Source organism: Leucoraja erinacea, unplaced genomic scaffold (genome assembly GCF_028641065.1).
Source record: "Leucoraja erinacea ecotype New England unplaced genomic scaffold, Leri_hhj_1 Leri_217S, whole genome shotgun sequence".
Classification (NCBI taxonomy): Eukaryota; Metazoa; Chordata; class Chondrichthyes; order Rajiformes; family Rajidae; genus Leucoraja; species Leucoraja erinaceus.
This window is the reverse complement of record NW_026576118.1, coordinates 26,677-33,987: the sequence shown is the minus strand read 5'-3', so window position 1 is coordinate 33,987 and position 7,311 is coordinate 26,677.

The following is a 7,311-nucleotide window of genomic DNA, read 5'->3' as shown; positions in this document are numbered from 1 at the left end:
GTCTTTAGCCTTCTTCAGTGCCTTCTGTACTTGCATGCTTACTTTCAGTGACTGGTGTACAAGTACACCCAGGTCTCGTTGTACTTCCCATTATCGGTTTATTTTTATTTTATTTTAATTTTTTTATTATTAGAAGCAGTGTACAAAAGTATAAACCGCAGCATATGACATAATGCATTTATTGTACAGCTTCAATTTTAATTTTAGCAAAGATGAAATAGAAAAAGAGAGAAAGAGCAAGAAAGAAAGGAAATTAATGTGTAAGAATAGAACCCCTAAACTACCAAATGAGTGTAGTCGAAGAGTGAGTAAGTAAAATAATAGGAAAAACGCAAAGAAATAAAAAGACAAAAACGAAAAAATGTGTTGATATATCCGCTTCATTTCTCTCCCCACCCATCGCCCAGTCTGTAAATCAGTATAATTCCAAAGTTGTGTTGCACCATATTATCCTTGTAATGAATCAATGAAAGGAATCCAGGTCTTTGAAAATTGCTCTGATTTTCCTGCTAAGATAAGTCTCAATTCTTCAAGATGTAGCCTCAGACATGTTTGTAATCCACATTTTAAGAGTAGGGGCAGATGTATTTTTCCAAAATTTAAGTATACGTTTTTTCGCCGGAACTCAAACAAACTTAGAGTCAATATTTTATTAATTGTGTATTGGTAGAACAATAGACTGGAGACAATTTCCATTTGAAATGATGCAGGAGTGCCAAGGGCTTGCACTGTGAGGGAATCTGCTACAATTCAAGTGTAATTCAGTACTAAAATCGAATATTATGTACATCTTTACGTGTATGTCTGGTCTAGCTAAATGTAGCTCCAATTTATAGGTTCTCATTGAAATGTGTCACAATCCTCAACTTGTGTGGAACTGATGAAGATTATCACTACTGATTTGTTCCAGGGAGCAGAAATTCAGAAACAGAAAGTTAAATTGTTGGAGAAACGGGAGCAGATTCAGCTGGTGGAGAAGCAAGCGCAAGAAATCAAAGAAATGAAAGACGAAATAAGTCTGCTAACGCGAAAGGGAGGTCACATTCTCCCTCCTGCCCAACCACCTTTACCACAGTGAACTCTGCACCATCTTTAGTATAACTTCCTCTCTATTTCTTTTTTTGTTTTGTTTATTATATTAGAAGTTAATACAGTACAAAACAGTACTGTGGAACCTGATTTTAGGTGCCAACTATGTCATACCGTAAGCCATTCTATGTACAACCTCTAGCTTTATGTTATGAAAAGGAAGTAAGCAAGCCAAGAAAAAGAAAACAATAGAAAGAGGAAAAAGTGGAAAAATAGATGGTAGAGAGTAGAAAAACGTGAAGTGTGTATATAAAAAAATAAAAATAAAAATAAAAAGTGGAAAGTAGAAATAGAAGAGAAGGCCCCTTAAAAGATAATTTTTCAAATCTGTATTCGGAGATGTAGATTGTGAAATCAGCAATCTTTACGGTACCGCTGCATCACATGATTCCAAAAAGTCGATGAAAGGAGTCCAACTCCTTAAGAACTGATCATATTTATCTATTAGTCGGAGTCTCATTTCTTCAAGGCGTGCTATGTCCATCATATTCCTAATCCACATTTTAACAGTTGGTATGGTTGTATTTTTCCAAAATTTAAGTATCAATTTCTTTCCAATTATTAACCCATAATTAAAAAAAACATTTTGGTCTTTATTTAAATTGATATCTTCGCCTATTATTCCAAATATAATCCATTCGGTTTTGGGTTCTATTCTTGACTTGAAAAGCTTTGTAAATATATCAAATATATCACTCCAAAATTTATTCAACTTTGTACATCCTACAAATGAATGTGTTATATTAGCGTTTTGAAACAAACATTTATCGCATCTGGGAGAGACGTTTGGATAAAATGTATTCAACCTTGTTCTTGAATAATATAGTCTATGTTATAATTTGAATTAAATTAAATGATGTCTTGCATTAATAGAACAATTATGTGTATTCATCAAATACTTTTCCCATCTATCCTTCGAGATCTTTATCATTAGCTCATGTTCTCAATCTTCCCTTAGTGCTTCTGTTGAGGGTGATTCTCTATTTAATAAATTATTATAAAAGTATGATATCAATGTTTGTGAATCAGCCTTAATGTTCATTGCTTCTTCTAAAGGGTCTAAAAATATAGTTTGAAATCTATGTGTATATTTCTTCATAAAGTCACATACCTGTATATATTTAAAATATTGATTATCCTTCAATTTAAATTTTAATTCTAATTGTTGAAATGATAACAGTTTGCCCACTTCATACACATCCCCTACTTTCCTAATCCCCAGTCTATCCCATTGTTGATATGTGTTGTCGATGAGAGAAGGTTTGAATGCAGGGTTGTTCAATAGTGGGGTTAGTACTGATAAATTATTTAATTTCAAGGATACTTTTATTTGTTTCCAAATTCTTATTATATTGTGAATAATTGGGTTCTTCTTATATATAATACTATTCAATTTTATCGGTGAGAGCAGGATCGATCCTATATCGTGCGGATAGCACTCCTCTTTCTCCATTCTTATCCACTTCAACTGCTGAGTGGAACTATCCAGCCAGAACATTATGTTCTTAATATGCATTGCCCAGTAGTAATACATAAAGTTAGGTAATGATAAACCCCCAACTTCTTTAAATTTGCACAGATGCTTTCGTTGAATTCTATGTGTTCTGTAGTCCCATATAAAATTAGTGATAGTGGAATCTAGTTTTTTGAAAAAAATATTTGGAATATATATTGGGATCGCTTGTAACAAATATATTAATTGTGGTAAGAAAGTCATGTTTATAGCGTTAATTCTACCTATCAATGAGAGCGGAAGCGTTTTCTAAAATTTAATCGCATAATTCAGTTTATTTAATAGCGGTATAAAATTGGCACTAAATAATGATTTGTGTCTTCTCGTAATTTGAATACCCAGATACTTGAATTTTTATGTTGCAATTTTGAAGGGGAATTTTAGTAAGTGTCTCGAATCCTGTGGTTTTAAAGACATAATTTCGCTTTCATTCCAATTTTATATCCCGAAAAAGAGCCGAATTCCTCAATTAGTGTTAATAAGGTGGGTATACTCGTTTGTGTGTTAGTAATATATAAAAGGATATCATCAGCATATAATGACATTTTATTCTTTGAGTCCTTAGTGTTATATCCGTGAATATTCGGGTGATTTCCATTTTCCTAACCTGACAATATTCAGATAATACAGAGTGCTGCAGTAATACCTTACACTTATCTCCAGTGACTCAGTCTGAAGGCCCCTTCTCTCCAGAGATGTTGCTTGTCCCGCTCAGATACTCCAGCATTTCGTTTCTCTCTGTGGAGAACATGGATAGGGCACATTTTTTGTGGGTCATGATCCTTCTTCAGATCTGAAACATCGTCTATCCACATTGATCAGAGATGCTGCCTGATCCGCTGAATTACTCCAGCACTCTGAAAGGTCACCTATCCATGTTCTCCGCAGATGCTGCCTGACCCGCTGAGTTACTCCAGCACTCTGTGTAACGTCACCTATCCATGTTATCCACATATGCTGCCTGACACGCCGAGACACTTTGTGTCTATTGAGCAAGAGCATCGATATTCAACTATCTATCCAGTCCAAAGTCAATGAATGACCACTCTACACACCGCACACAGCTTCCTTTCATCTGAAAATCCTTCGTGCTTTGCAGAGGTTAGTTACCATTAACCGTTTCATAATTGGTTAATGATTGGTTCACATTAACTTTGAAACGTCACCGATCTGTGTTTGCCTTCAACAGTCACACCAATGGCGGAATGGCCAACTCCTCCACCTATTTTTCTGTTTCTCTGGTTTCAGATTGTTTTACAAATGTTGGCTTCGAGGGAATGAGTGTATTCCGGGGAATGAAAATGAGCCATAAATGAGCAATAAAGAACAATTTTACAGTGAAGAGCAATCTAATCGTTTGACAGCAACTTCCAATGTGCATTGAATTCATTATTAAGTCTCTCCAGTTTATGGTCAACACTCCCACAATGTGGTGAGCCGTTGCACTGCAGGCTCGCCTGGAATGTGGACAACACTCCCACCCTGCGGTGATCCGCTACACTGCATGTTCGTGGATATAATTGGCCGGACTTGCAGTACAGCGGATCACCACACGCTGGGAGTGTTGATCGCAGATCGGACGAACCTGCAGTGCCGTGGGTCAGCACATGGTGGGAGTGTTGTCCGCATATCAGACGAAACCGCAGTGCAGTGGATCAGCACATGGTGGAAGTGTTGATCACAGACTTGAAGGGCCTCATTGCAACGGATGACCACGCGTTTTTTTTAAATGTTTTAAATACATTTATTTCAAAAAAATGAAAATACACATACAGACTATTAACACAATCAAAGATTGCCTACATTGATAGTTTACAAATGTTCATCAGATTAATATATCGCCAACTTTATGTTGGCTTTCATTGCAAGAGTTGAGTATTGGAGCAAAGAGGTCCTTCTGCAGTCGTACACGGCCCTGGTGAGACAACACCTGGCGTATTGTGTGCAGTTTTGGTCCCCTAATTTGAGGAAGGACGTTCTTGCCATTGAGGGAGTGCAGCGTAGGTTTACAAGGTTTGTTCCCGGGATGATGGCGGGACTGTCATATGCTGAGAGAATGGAGTGACTGGGCTTGACACTGAAATTTAGAAAGCTAAGAGGGGATCTCATTGAAACTTATAAGATTATTAAGGGAATGGACACGTTGGAGGCAGGAAACATGTTCCCGATGTTGGGGGATTCCAGAACCAGGGGCCACACAGTTTAAGAATAAGAGTTTGGCCATTTAGGACTGAGATGAGGAAAAACATTTCCACGCAGGGAGTTGTGAATCTGTATGATTCTCTGCCCAGAAAGCAGTGGAGGCCGGTTCACTGGATGTTTTCAAGAGAGAGCTAGATAGAGATTTGAAGATGGCGGAGTCGGGATATGGGGAGAAGGTAGGAACGGGGTACTCATTGCGGATGATGAGCCATGGTCACATTGAATGGCATTGCTGGCTGGAAGGGCCGAATGGCCTACTCCTGCACCTATTGTCTATGTTGATATGTTTCTTCCCATCTCTCTTACCCCAGGCACGGCTGCTTTCAGGAACACACGTCTCGGTTCTTGGTCTGTTCAAGAACCTTTCAAGAAAGTCGGGTTAAAAGGTAGTTTTGTCTTTCTCTAAAACATTAATCACCAATAAGCCGTGAATTATAGCATCAAATTTTAAGTGAACTTGGTCACTTCGTAGAGTGGATAAATGTGTCAGAATATGTAAAAATCTAAGCATCACGCCCAGCGTTTTGGCGAAAAGATTTAAATAATCCACACACATACAATAAACTTTCATATGTATAGAGATTTACGTTTCATTTACAGATGATAAACCAGTAACAGACATTGTTCAGTGAATGAATAATTTGAACAATGCTGCTGTTGTCACCATCAATCAGGAGCAAGGGCCGTTGATGGTAAAGTCACATCCGGGATCCTGCAGCTACAACTGCAATAAGTGAGTTCGGTATTCCGAGAATCGAATGGAATCAAAGGTCTTTCAAGAAAAAAAAGTGAACGGGGTGCATGGTGGCGGGGAAAAGCGTGGTGTAATAGCGAGGGGGGGGGGTGTAGTTGGGAGCAGGAGACAGGGGGGAGTGGACCGACGGTGGGAGGTGGGGGAGACAGAAGGGGGGTGAAAGACGTGCGTGGGGAGACTAGAGAGGAATTTCAGTTAGACAGACAACCACTGGTAAAGCCATGGCTCGTTGTTACTGGGAGAGTCGAGAAAATGTCCTCAATCGAGAGAATGCAATTTCACAACCTCCTCGTCTCAACTGTGCTGGAGATTTCCGCGGGCGCAACAAACAAATGACCTAAAGTTTGCGTTGAGTGAACTGAGTGTTCTTACCGGCGCTTTGTGTGAGTGATGTGAGGCATCGGCCATGCTCTGGAATCCTAGCCGGCCGCCGCCGAGCAACGGGATCGAGGAGTCAGCGCCCGACAGGTGCGCGGCCCGCGGTAGCTGGTGCCTCTCCGCACGCCGCTAGAAAAACAGACACCTCTACTCCCCGGGTCCGTCGCTGACTCATCGACGCTGCGGCCGGCTAGGTTTCCAGAGCATCGCCGATGACTCGCATCAGCTCCTGATCCCCCGCCGCCTGTCTGGATAATGTGACCGACGTTGGCTGAGCTGAAGATGGGATCCAACCACTGCTCACAAAACGCCGGTGTACAGCGAGGACCAGGACGGTAAGACAGCTCAGTTCACTCAACACAAATTTGTGCCCGCGGAAATTCCTGCTCCCATCCATATCAATCACGGCGCAAAAGTCTAATGTGTAGGAGGTCTGAAGGAGGGCCTTCTATCCAGAGGTCCGCGGTCGGATGTGTCGGCCGAGTCCCGTGGACGGGAGGGGACGGTCCAGGCCCGCAGCCAGCACGGAGGGTAGGCGCAGGCCCCAGCTCGACTCTACGTGTCTCGCCGGAGGGAAGAGCGGAGTTGAGCTGGAGTTGCCGTTTTGTTTCCTGCGACGGTGGGACAGGAAGAAACCAGCTGGAGCCGGCGCCCCCTACCCCCGGACGGGACACTCGGGAGCGGACAGGGACGGGGACGAGACGAGGACAGCCCAGCGGCGGCTGCTTAGGGGCGACACGCAGGTCTGTATCCATGCCGCGGTACGGCCGCCGAGAGTGTTTATCCCCAGCGGCCCATGACCTGGGCATGCGCAGTCGGAATACCGAACTCGCTTATTCCTCCCGTCCTCCACTGGGGGCAGCACCGGATATCCGGCACCAGCAGCAACGCCGCGAAGTCAGGTCACGTGACAACAGGCAGTGCCGTCTCTGACGTCACCGCCCGCCCGGCCCGGGAACCGTTGGCGTTTAAACGTTTGGCGTGGACGTTCAAAGGGGAGGGCGGCCGTTTAAAGGGGAGGGCGGGGAATCGGCCAACAATATTCCGGTCACCAGGGCGGTGACGTTTACACCCAGAGATGTTCACACGGTCACTGTCAGTCCGGGTCTGCGTTCCTGTAGTGACCTCAGTATATTCTTCCCGGTCAGACTGAACAAATTTTCCGCCAGCCTGAAACAGTCGAGGAATAATGAGGCTCCAGAATCTGTGAGACCGACACAGTTGCCAGCCTGGAGATGAGAGAGAGGTGAGGGTCAGGGACACAGACAGAGACAGGAGACGGAGCAAATCAGATCCCCAGTGTTTATCAGTAACACAATTACTGATCATATTAATGTTCGGTGTCAGACACCCAGTGAGTGTAAACACAATCTCC